We start from the raw sequence: 12,925 nt of genomic DNA on the forward strand, positions 1-12,925 counted from the left end.
GGTTCCCCAGGGATTGGGGAGGGAAGAGCCCCTGAAAGGAGGGCAACTGTGTGACCCTGTTGGCAGGGCCTGTTCCAGAATTTCTGGACGGGTTATAAAAGCAGAAGTTCTGCTGGTTTCTGTAACCCCCCTGCAGAGTCTGGGCTCCTGATGGAGCTGCCAGCTAGCTGAGTGGGTAACCATAGCAGCAGGCTGGCTATGACCATGTGCACTTCAAGGACCCCACCGCAAATATAGCTGTCTTTGTCCTCCTTCGAGGCCTCACAATGAGCCCCCTGCACACCCAAACATGATCCCACCCCCACCTGCTAAATCTTGCACACACGTCGAGAAACCGCTTCCACCAGAGCTGTCACCTGCACGGCCTCCTTCATCACCTCATTTGCCTTAAAATATTGTTACTCTGCCCAAAGGGGAGGTGTGACGGGACCCCAGGGGTGCAACCTGTGACACCGCTGTGTCCCCTTTACTCTCTATTCAGGGTTGTCTCTCACAATGCCATACTGGTGGCAAGCAGCAAACCCCTCCAGGTGCTGTTACCACTCAATACAACCGCATGTGGAGTCTCATATCCAGCTAGATTCCGTGAATGCTCCCAGAGCCACTCATGAATCACAGAGAAAGGCCTCAACCAAATCTCCCCAGCTCCCAAGCACTTCAGTCAAACTCACTGATAAGGATAAACATTAAACTGAGTTTATTGATTACAAAAGGTCGATTTTAAGTGATTATAAGTGATAGGCAAAAAGTCAGAGTTAGTTCCCAAAGAAAACAAAATAAGTGCACAATCTAAATCTTAAACCTGTAAGACACTAGGTAGTATTTAGAGCAAGCAGTTTTCTCACCCCACTGGATGTTACAGTTCATAAGATACCGGGAACTAGTATCTGGGCACTTCCCAAACCCACAGCATATTTTAGTGACAACCATACAACACAATTCTCATAACTTTATATTCATTAGTGATATACAAATTTAGATGGAACAGTGGGTTTCAGCGGATCATTAACTTTACCATGATACCTTACAAGGCCTGCTTTAGACGCAATATCACAATTACATACAAATGATGAATATAAGGGTTACAGGGCACTCCTTCAGAGTGTAGAGTGTCACAGGACAGAAACCTCAATATTTGGGAGAGAAAAAAACCCCTGAATTTGTACAAGGGAGAGAAGCCCCATGCCTTGGGGAGCATCCAGAGTCTGTAAGGGTTTGTAGAGACCCCAACGCATTTTGGAGGCAGAAAAAGAGGAGCCTGCAATGGAGGGAGGGGAGAGATTCTAAGATTGGGTTGAAGAGGGGGAGAAAAAACCCAAAGGCTTATGTGGGAATCTGAGGGGATGAAGCCAAATTTGGGGAGGGGTGAAAAGAAGAGGGCATCCAAATTGAAGCAGAAGAGAAGAACCCCACAAGATTTAAAGGTAAAAGAGAGAGAGAGAGAGAGAGAGAGAGAGAGAACACCTGAGAAGGTGAGGAGAGAGTTCGTCGTTACTGAGCTCAGAGGCAAGAATAACCTAATTTTTCTTTCTAACAAAATTTTAAGTGTAAAATAACGGGTTTCCAGTCCTGATTTAACTATAAATCTGAATGCAAATTTATTCCTGGCGCTGCTCATGCCCCTCCATACATTCTCCCATTGACTCACGTTGATGCTGGGTTTTAGAATATAGTTGTGTATGCATCTCTTGGCAAATAATCATCTCTATTTAGGGTCTTGTGGTTTTGATGCACTTCTATATTAACAATTTGTAATTTGAGACAGTAGAAAGTTATTCTAGTGCAGAACTCCAGATGAACACCATGAATGCTCTTATTATTCTAATTGCATAGAATTTTGCCTTTGAAATGTCTGAAGACCTTCACATATACTGGAAATGGCACCTGACATTCAAAAATATTTGGGAGATGGCCACCCTCCACCTCCAGGTAATTCTACCTGGATTTTGTTTCACCTTTTTATAGCTTTCAGATATTTAAGTCTGCTCTGGTGAGAGCTTTTTGAATTTTCTGACACACTTCAACAAATCACGTGTATCGTGGTCAGAAAATTCATCAGTAGTACTGGCCCTAATTTTGAAATGCTGATTGTTAAGGAGCGCTACTTAAAAAAGCATAACCATATAAAAGAGAGGCTGTGCCCAATCCAAAAAGCACATTTCTGAGAACAAAAAACACAAGAGATTGAGAACAGCCCTCTGCAAGAGAATGGATTCTCTTGTAGTTAAATTCCTGGATTAGAACTCAGAGATCTGTGGTTCGGCTTCTGGCTCTACCACCCACTCCCTCATGTGACTTTGGGCAAGTCACTCTATCTTTATGGGCCTCAGTTTTCCATCTGGAAAATGGGAATAATTATATTTCCTTCCCCCATCCTTTGTCTTTCTGGGCTCTTACAGGAGGGTGATGCTATATTTAAGGTTTAGACCAGGTTTCTGTTTAAAATTCAACTCTTTTAACCGTTCTAAAATCCACACGGTTACTCAGATTGCCTTGAAAGTTGGTGAGCCTCATGACTGCCTGGGTTTCTGTATGTATTCCAAACTTTTAGATGTTTGACCAAGTTGTTCCCAAGATACAGTTTTTCAGTTTTTCTTAAGAGTGACAGATTTCAGCCGCCTTTCTGTGTTCACAGGGTGTTTCTACACTGCAGTTAGATACCCACTATTGGCCTGTGCCAGCTGATTTGGGCTCCAGGAATCAGGATATGAGACTGTTTAATTCCAGTGTAGATTTCCAGGCTCTGGCTGCCAATTTACGCTCTGGTATCCTCTGACCTCAAAAGTCCTAGAGCCCAGGCTCCAGCCATCACCTGGGAACCTAAACTGCAAGTAAACAGCCCTCACAAGCCCAAGTCAGCTGGCACAGGCCAGCCATGAATTTTTAATTCCAGTGTGGGGACACACAGAGCAAGCAAACCAGGGTGCCCAGTGCTCGAGGGTTCCTCCAACAGAGAGTTTGGCACCCACTTGCCCTATGGAGAAAATCAAATTAAACCTTATGTGAAACATATTTTGCTTCTTTACATTACAGTATCAGAAGCCTCCCCTTCCAAATGACATTTGAAATGGATTAAACTGATCATGTGTGAACAGAGGAGTTAACAGGATTGTTAACCTTTGGTATTCTATAGCAATAGGAGAGTTCAAAGGAATAAGCTTTCATCTTTTGATCCTAACCCCAAGTCAGTTTGACCTCCCACTTGGGGAGACATTTGGAAAAGGCAGGGTAACAGATTGTTAAAATGTTTGTCTGGGGAATGTGTTATTTTTGGGAAATGTAATCAAAGTACATTTGTAAAAAAATAATTACATGAATGCTTCCTGGCAGAGAGGGACATTTTAGGGGTGCAGAAATGTGGGAATAAGGTTGAGAGGGATTTGGGGCTGCACTGAGGGGAGGGGGATAAATAGGGATGAGTGGCAGAAGAGGTGAGGGGGTTGGAAGTTTCAGGTGAGGGGGAAGGACACATAGGGGTGAGTGGAAGGGTGTTTGGGGAGAATAAGGGGACAGGTGCCTGTCAGCCCCACATTCTTCCCTTCTGTGTGTGCCAGGATCTGGGGTGTCTGAGCCCCCATCCTACCCCCCGCATGTGAGCCAGGTTTTGGAGGGGTTGCATTTCTAAGGGTGTCTCCGAGCAAGCACCAAGCACACACTGCTGAGACTGGGATGAGAAGCTGGGCACGGGTACACTTGACCAGGCCAGATTAAGCTTTTCTGGGCCTGGCACCAAACATATTTGTGAGCCCCGATGGGGGCAATGGGGCAGGGCACGGAGAGGGTGGCCCCATTCCCCCCAGCACAAACCGACAACCACCAGATGTACACTGGCCCACCTGGCCCTGCACTGTCCGTGCACCCTGTCCCCTGGAGGCAGACCTGAGCTAAGTCACACACACCCCGCTGAGCACCCTCCTCACTCAGAGACCCCTCCTTATGCGCTGGGCATAAGCAGACCCTTATGCCCAGCGCCACCCTGCTGAGACTCCCTCACAGATCCTATCCTAGTACCCCCCTGCCCAGAGACTCCCCAACAGACCCTGTCACAACTGCCCAGCGCCCTGCACACCACCACCCCTGCCGACAGCCCCCCCACTGCCCAGCGCCCCTTCACTGCCTCCCCACCACACTGCACAGCGTCCCACCACACCCCCTATATCCAGTGCACCAAAATACACCACCCTCCCCCAACCGCCCAGCAACCCCACACACAGACCCGTCAGAAACCCACTCCCTTGCGTCCTGCACACCGTCTGCACTCACCGACCCCATTGGGAGGTGACTGTGTCTACCGAACTGATGTGGCAGCATGGGCGGGGATCGCTCCAACCCCACAGGGATGGTGTGATCAGCCATGTCGGATCGGGGCCTGCCCAGGCCAGGTTCCCTCAGGACCCACGTGCCTGGTGGGGTCCAGCCGAGCCCCTCATGCTGCTCTCCCGCCCACTGGCTGAGACCGACTCAGCCTCTGCACTGGTCCCAGGTGGCTCGGGCCAAGGGTGGTGGGTGGGGCCCCACATGTCCCAGGCAGCAGTATTCAGTATTCGGAGCCAGAGCCACACTGGGGAGTGGGGCAGACCCCTGGGACATGACCCCCACAAGCTCGCCCTGCCAGGGTACACCCACCGGCCCTGTGCCCACCAGCCCTGCCCAGCCCACATGGCGGAGTCTGACTTCTGGCTGGCAAGTGGGACCTGCTGGCTGGGAGCTGCTCATAGAGCAAGGCCTGGGTGCTGGACTTCTCCAGGGCGAGGGACCAGACCCGGTCATGTGGATGGGTTAGACAGGTCCATATTGGGCCCCTTCCCAGTGTGGGCCTGGCGCCATTGTAAACCCAGTACTGCGCTTGACCCATATCAGAAATTGTCTAGCACTGGGAAGGCATGGAGACTCATTGACATGAATGGCACAATTCATACATCTCAGAACCATTGTTTTAGGCCGTGTTCATCTCCATGGGGAGAACATCTCATTGAGATTAATGGGGCGCTTAACACTTCTCTAAGTCTGAAGTTTGAAACCCACCCTAGGCAGAAATCTCAGAATGAACTTTAAAGATTTAGGAAAAATCTGCCTCTGTTGAGGTTTTATTGTTTATTTTGGAGAAATGTCACCTGAGCACAGCAGAATATTCAGAAGGGGCTGACACTGTTGTTGAAAAGAAAACAACTGACACACGTGACTGCTCACGGGGGAGAGGACACCTGGGAACGAGTGGTTGGGGGGAGATATTTTGGTGAGCTCAGATAAGAGAGAGGGGTAGGGATTAGGGGGAGTGGAGAAGTAGGAGGGGTTTGAGAATGTTGTAGCCCAGTTGGCCACCAGCTTACCTCTATTATATTCACTGCTTTGCTTTATATTCTGCTTGATCATATTCACCAGTAATGCAAGGAACCTACAGGCTCGTATCCTGTAAGACACTGGCTTCAGCAGTTAGCATGGGGTTGAGGCCTACAACCTCTGGCACAAATAAACTCAGATAATTCATACATTTTGGGGAACTAGAAGAAGAGTGTAGGGGGAAATTGTGTCCATAATGAGATTAGCCAACCACAGAACATGAACTAACACCAGCTTCTGGAGGTTTTGGATGGGACATCCAACTGCAGGAATGCCATGGCAATGAATTGACGTATATGATAATTGGGAGAAATCATGAATATACTAACCTGTAGAAGAAGGACACCTGAACATTGGTAAGGGGAGGTGGAAATACAAATAAGGAAAAGGGGATAAACCCCTACTGAATAGGCATTACACATGGTAAATGTCAGTGTTACATATTATAAAAGTGGCATCCCAGCCTGTGGGCAGTGGAAGAGTGAGAGAGATGTAGCCCTTAGGAGGGGCTAGAATGATGGCCTCTGGTGATGAGGAAGGTGACAGTGATGAAGAAGATAATGGCTAACATTTCAGGTTGTCCTGCAAAGACGGTGTGAGTAGAGATGTTCAGACGTACCTTCTGTGTTATCTCTGTCTACATTACTGAGTTAGAGTGTGTGTGACTTTGCTAAATGGATTAATAAATTATATATTTGTAAATATAAAAGAGTTCCTATAATGTGAGTGCTGCACATGTGCACATCGGGGTTCATAGAATCATAGAATATCAGGGCTGGAAGGGACCTCAGGAGGTCATCTAGTCCAACCCCCCGCTCAAAGCAGGACCTAATCCCAACTAAATCATCCCAGCCAGGGCTTTGTCAAGTCTGACCTTGAAAACCTCTAAGGAAGGAGATTCCACCACCTCCCTAGGTAACCCATTCCAGTGCTTCACCACCCACCTAGTGAAAAAGTTTTTCCTAATATCCAACCTAAACCTTCCCCACTGCAACTTGAGACCATTACTCCTTGTTCTGTCATCTGGTTCCACTGAGAACAGCCTAGATCCATTCTCTTTGGAACCCCCTTTCAGGTAGTTGAAAGCAGCTATCAAATCCCCCCTCATTCTTCTCTTCTGCAGACTAAACAATCCCAGTTCCCTCAGCCTCTCCTCATAAATCATGTGCTCCAGCCCCCTAATCATTTTTGTTGCCCTCTGCTGGACTCTTTCCAATTTTTCCACATCCTTCTTGTAGTGTGGGGCCCAAAACTGGACACACACATGTCAAATAGAGGGGAATGATCACGTCCCTCGATCTGCTGGCAATGCCGCTACTTATACAGCCCAAAATGCCGTTAGCCTTCTTGGCAACAAGGGCACACTGTCGACTCATATCCAGCTTCTCATCCACTGTAACCCCTAGGTCCTTCTCTGCAGAAATGCTGCCTAGCTACTCGGTCCCTAGTCTGTAACAGTGAATGGGATTCTTCCGTCCTAAGTGCAGGACTCTGCACTTGTCCTTGTTGAACCTCATCAGGTTTCTTTTGGCCCAATCCTCCAATTTGTCTAGGTCCCTCTGTATCCTATCCCTACCCTCCAGCGTATCTACCACTCCTCCCAGTTTAGTGTCATCTGCAAACTTGCTGAGGGTGCAGTCCACGCTATCTTCCAGATCATTAATGAAGATATTGAACAAAACTGGCCCCAGGACCGACCCTTGGGGCACTCCGCTTGAAACCGGCTGCCAACTAGACATGGAGCCGTTGATCACTACCCGTTGAGCCTGACGATCTAGCCAGCTTTCTATCCACCTTACAGTCCATTCATCCAACCCATACTTCTTTAACTGCTGGCAAGAATACTATGGGAGACCGTATCAAAAGCTTTGCTAAAGTCAAGGAATAACACACCCACTGCTTTCCCCTCATCCACAGACCCAGTTATCTCCTCATAGAAGGCAATTAGGTTAGTCAGGCATGACTTGCCCTTGGTGAATCCATGCTGACTGTTCCTGATCACTTTCCTCTCCTCTAAGTGCTTCAGAATTGATTCCTTGAGGACCTGCTCCATGATTTTTCCAGGGACTGAGGTGAGGCTGACTGGCCTGTAGTTCCTTGGATCTTCCTTCTTCCCTTTTTTAAAGATGGGCACTACATTAGCCTTTTTCCAGTCATCCGGAACCTCCCCCGATCACCATGAGTTTTCAAAGATAATGGCCAATGGCTCTGCAATCACATCTGCCAACTCCTTTAGCACCCTCGGATGCAGCGCATCCGGCCCCATGGACTTGTGCTCGTCCAGCTTTTCTAAATAGTCCCGAACCACTTCTTTCTCCACAGAGGGCTGGTCACCTTCTCCCCATACTGTGCTGCCGAGTGCAGCAGTCTGGGAGCTGACCTTGTTCGTGAAGACAGAGGCAAAAAAATCATTGAGTACATTAGCTTTTTCCACATCCTCTGTCACTAGGTTGCCTCCCTCATTCAGTAAGGGGCCCACACTTTCCTTGACTTTCTGCTTGTTGCTAACATACCTGAAGAAACCCTTCTTGTTACTCTTAACATCTCTTGCTAGCTGCAACTCCAAGTGTGATTTGGCCTTCCTGATTTCACTCCTGCATGCCTGAGCAATATTTTTATACTCCTCCCTGGTCATTTGTCCAATCTTCCACTTCTTGTAAGCTTCTTTTTTGTGTTTAAGATCATCAAGGATTTCACTGTTTAGCCAAGCTGGTCGCCTGCCATATTTACTATTCTTTCTACACATCGGGATGTTTTTTTCCTGCAACCTCAATAAGGATTCTTTAAAATACAGCCAGCTCTCCTGGACTCCTTTCCCCCTCATGTTATTCTCCCAGGGGATCCTGCCCATCAGTTCCCTGAGGGAGTCAAAGTCTGCTTTTCTGAAGTCCAAGGTCCATATTCTGCTGCTTTCCTTTCTTCCTTGTGTCAGGATCCTGAACTCGACCATCTTATGGTCACTGCCTCCCAGGTTCCCATCCACTTTTGCTTCCCCTACTAATTCTTCCCGGTTTGTGAGCAGCAGGTCTAGAAGAGCTCTGCCCCTAGTTGGTTCCTCCAGCACTTGCACCAGGAAATTGTCCCCTACACTTTCCAAAAACTTCCTGGATTGTCTGTGCACCGCTGTATTGCTCTCCCAGCAGATATCAGGGTGATTAAAGTCTCCCCTGGGAACCAGGGCCTGTGATCTAGTAACTTGTTCTAGTTGCCGGAAGAAAGCCTCGTCCACCTCATCCCCCTGGTCTGGTGGTCTATAGCAGACTCCCACCACGACATCACCCTTGTTGCTCACACTTCTAAACTTAATCCAGAGACTCAGGTTTTTCTGCAGTTTCATACCGGAGCTCTGAGCAGTCATACTCCTCTCTTACATACAATGCAACTCCCCCACCTTTTCTGCCCTGCCTGTCCTTCCTGAACAGTTTATATCCATCCATGACAGTACTCCAGTCATGCGAGTTATCCCACCAAGTCTCTGTTATTCCAATGACATCATAGTTCCTTGACTGTGCCAGGACTTCCAGTTCTCCCTGCTTGTTTCCAACTATCTAATAATTTTAATAATACCGGGCCTGATCTTGGAACAAGAACCTGTCTACCCTCAAAGTAATAACTGGAAATTCATATTCATAATTGATAGATCAAGCTACAATGTGAGTGGCAGCAGAAGAAGATGATACCTTCATGCTGTTTCACATTTGATACTCCCTGATGAAACATAGGAGCCTTGTCTTATAACTGGCTTAATCAAAGTGATACAAGCTACAAAAGTGAGATCTTGGAAGAGTGTTGCCATTTTCATAATGTAATAAAATACTGTAATGATAACTAATAATTAATAATAAATAGTGTGTAATAAGCATGTCATAAAACAAATTTTATATCTCCTAAATCACTGCTTTTATAATTTATGCTCAGGTAAGGGAGAAAATCCCTACAAACATTCATTTTTAGGAGGAAGTTTGCGAGACTTGACATTTTAGTGAAAGGGTTCGCCAGTTGTTAAAGTTTAGAACCACTGGCGTAATGGGATGGGAAGGAGACTGGGAGATGGAAATATTGGTTCAGGGGCTACATGTTGCAGGGAATGTTTGTACAGAGGGTGGAGAAGGAGAGAGACACACCAGTCTTCTCTCACGTGCTAAAAGTTATGTAAAAACCATGTAATAAAACTGTCATGGTTTTGGGACATAAAGCATGGAAGAATTTCTCTCACTGGCCCTGTTAGCAGCTGCTCATTGTAAACATTTCAAAGTACGACCACTATCCCCTCTCTGCTATAACGAAATGTATGGGAGGCAGAGGAGCACTGAGGGATCACAAAGCAACCATGCATCCTAGTGGAAAGACCATTGGACTGGGACTATTCCTAGCTCTGCCGCTGGTGCCGAGTGAGCTTGGGCACCTGTAACTGCACCACCTGGGGGCACCTTCCATAAAACATGTCCAGTGCCTAGCACAGTGAGGCCTTGATCTCAACCAAGGAATTTTACCACTACTGCAATTCACTAATAAATAATTTTATTAAAGTTCACATTACACAGATTTAAAGGAAAGGCACTGTACATCTGGGATGAAGCTTGGGTTATGAAAAATTAAAAGTCTTGGTTATAAAGCTGACGAGATACATAGGGTACATAACAAGCATTGTTCCAGATTAATGTGTGTGAGTTTTTAAAAGTGGTAGGGAATAAGTGTTCTCGGGTATGTTGTTTTGGGCCTTGCAATTGACAGACTGCATCCTTGAAGTAGGAGAAGAGTCTCTCGGATGGTATAGCGCAGTAGGATGAGAGCCCATCAAGGATCTCTCTCCTGGCTTTCGGGCGGTTTGTCCTGTAGAGTTTCTGGATACGGGATGCAGCTGCTGGGTCGTAGCAGCAGCTGGCATTCCTTCTCCTGCCTTCTCTGGTGGTGTTGTTACGGTTTGGTGCGGGAAACCTGCGAGCAGTCTGCATGCCTTCCTGGGGTTCCCTCCTCCCGGATGCCATTTCCGCAGACAGTTCCACAGTCAGTCTGTCCATAAGGGCGTTGAAGTCTTCGAAGGAGTCCGTCTTCTCCAGCTCCTCCATCCAGGCTTTTTGCCATGGTGTGGCAGCCCTTGCCCATGGCTGCCGCTTCTCCAGCTGCCCTGTCTCCACAGGCTCGGGCTGGGAAGCTGCTGCAGGTACAACCTGCTGCCTCGTTACCTCCTGAAGTTAAGAGCGGTGCTCGGGCAGATCTTGAGGCAGAGTCACTGGTGTGGTTGGGGGGGACTTCTCCCAGTGTTTCTGGGGCAGCGCTGGCTCTTTCAGGAGGGAGGGGGGTTCTGGAAGTGCCGGTGTTGTATCTCAGAGGGACGCAGTCTTGCTTAGAAGCGCTGGGACTGGTGCTGGTTCTTCTGCGGGTGGTTTTTACCTGGGGAGTCCTTGGTGGAACACGGGACCTTCTGTGGATGGGGTCTCGCTGGGCAGCCCTGGAGGTAGTTCTGGATCTCCCAGGGACGAGGTCCTGCTGTGTGGTCTGGGGGCTGTGGGCAGCTCCTCCGTCGGCTGCGTCTCACCGGGCAGTCTGCGAGGCGGTGCTGGCTGCTCCGGTGGCAGAGTGGTGCGAGGTTACATTCGGGGGAGTGCTGACCTGTCTTGTGTCGGTTTTGAGCTGGATGGTCTGTATGAGGTCGCTTAGCCATCTAGTGAGGTCGCTGCCTTGCAAAAGGGCATTGATCCTCTTCACAGTGGGGTCCAGCATGGGGATTCTGGAGATAGGGCTGCCCCTTCTAGCCACGGCGACCTGTTTGTCGGTTCCGGGGATGGGGGTTGTCCTTTCCTCGGTAGGTGGTTGGGATGCCCTTTGTGGCTCTGGGGATGCTGGTGGGAGTGCTGAAGCCGGAGCTACAACTACAGGTTGTTCCTCCCTGTTCTGGCACCCTGAACCAGGGAATTTTCCAGACCAGGGAAGGTCTATGCTGGCCCCTCTGCTGCTGCCGGCTGCAGGGCTCTGCGCTGGCGGCAGGGGCCAGCCCAGCATTGATCTAGCGGGGACTGGTGGGAGAGCACTCGGGGCAAGAGGTGGGGCAGCTGCGGAGACAGGAGCGTAGCCCCGTTGCCAGCAGTGGGGTGCCAGGAGCACGGCCATGGGGCTGCACTCCTGGCCCCACTGCCAGCTGTGGTGCTGTGCTCCCGACCCACAGCCAGGAGGCTCCACAGCCACCTTGCCTCGTCTTCCCCCGAGCGCCAATCAAAGATATGGTGAAAGACCTTCTTATGGAAAGTTGTTTCTATTGTAAACTAAAAAAATCCCTGTCACACAAACTTAAATCTATGTGTTTAGTCTTTACTTGAAAGTGGTCACATAAACAAGCAATTTCTGCAGAAATATGCCTACAGTCATGTTCTGCTTTGGCTCATGCCTCACACCTGATATTGAGTGTAAGCAGGGTGGAGAAAAACGGATGTTTCTTTTAATAAAAGAATCACTGACAATGTCTGATTTTTTCCCTTAAATCAGATTAATTTAAATTGGACTTTTTATTTAATTCTGTTTTGCTTTTAAAATATTTAAAATTAAATAAGAAATTGTAACATCCTGTGTTAATGCATAAACTACTATAATCTGTACATAAATTATTTAAATTAAATAAAAATGATATTCAAGAAGTCTGTGTTTGCTGATAAACTGGTGGAAGTCACCAGCTGAGCACCGGGAAGCCCTGAGAACACCGGCTCGAGATAGGTATTGGCTTCTGGCTCTCCACTGCAGAGCTGGAAACTCTGGACGCCCCGGCTCCCTACCTCTAAGGCTCCTGACTCAGTCACTATTCTCAGGGTTCTAGGTTCCCAAGGCTTCTCGATTCCTGGCTCACCATGAAACCACTAGGGCTGATGGGGAGGCAAGAGCCTAGAAGCTATGGGAGCCATGGCTGAGCTAAAAGAGTGGTTTTCAATCTTTTTGGTCTCAGGACCCATTTGTAAACTTGGATGGCTTGTCATGACCCAGTAAATAGCTTTAGTTCAAAAATGTCTGGCTTATGAAATATTTCTAACCCATGATATAGACTATACACATTAACGCAATACGTACTAAATGCAGCAAATATTAAAATACAGCACTTAAGTATTTGTTGTATAAATCCTACATTCTGAGCACTGCAACCTGTCAGAATGTGTCAATGGGTCACATGGGAGGCCCTGACCTGGGGGGGAGGGGAATCATGTCCTGGCCCTGGAGGGGAGGGGGTCAGAGGCGCTGGGGGGGTGTAGAGCCCACCATACACTCACCCCGCAGCAGCGGCTCCTGCAGCTTCAGTCCTGCGGGGCTGGCTAGCTCCTGGATTTGGGTGTGGCAACCTGGGGCATGAGGTCACAGTGCCACTCACTCAAATTTGAGTGAGCTCCCTGTCATGAGAGAAAGGCAGTTGGGCCAAACCAGTGGTAAAACTTTCACTGTTTTAAGGAGAGAGCAAAATTAAGTCTTCAGAGACAACTGTTTAGAGAGTAACTGATAATCAGTACTATAGGAGGCGGTGTACATTTTTTATAGTCCCTGTGCCCACTGACATTCAGAGAGCCACATACAAAATTATCCCTCAGACCAGTACTCATCAGAAAAA

General features: G+C 48.1%; 1 protein-coding gene across 1 annotated transcript in view; it reads right to left on the minus strand.

Annotated features, from left to right (window-relative positions):
• The window catches only part of LOC135877391 (NACHT, LRR and PYD domains-containing protein 3-like), a 184,214-nt gene that overhangs the window by 27,477 nt on the left and 143,812 nt on the right, over positions 1 to 12,925 (minus strand). The window lies entirely within an intron of this gene.

The sequence above is a fragment of the Emys orbicularis genome, chromosome 4, assembly GCF_028017835.1.
Source record: "Emys orbicularis isolate rEmyOrb1 chromosome 4, rEmyOrb1.hap1, whole genome shotgun sequence".
Taxonomy (NCBI): Eukaryota; Metazoa; Chordata; order Testudines; family Emydidae; genus Emys; species Emys orbicularis.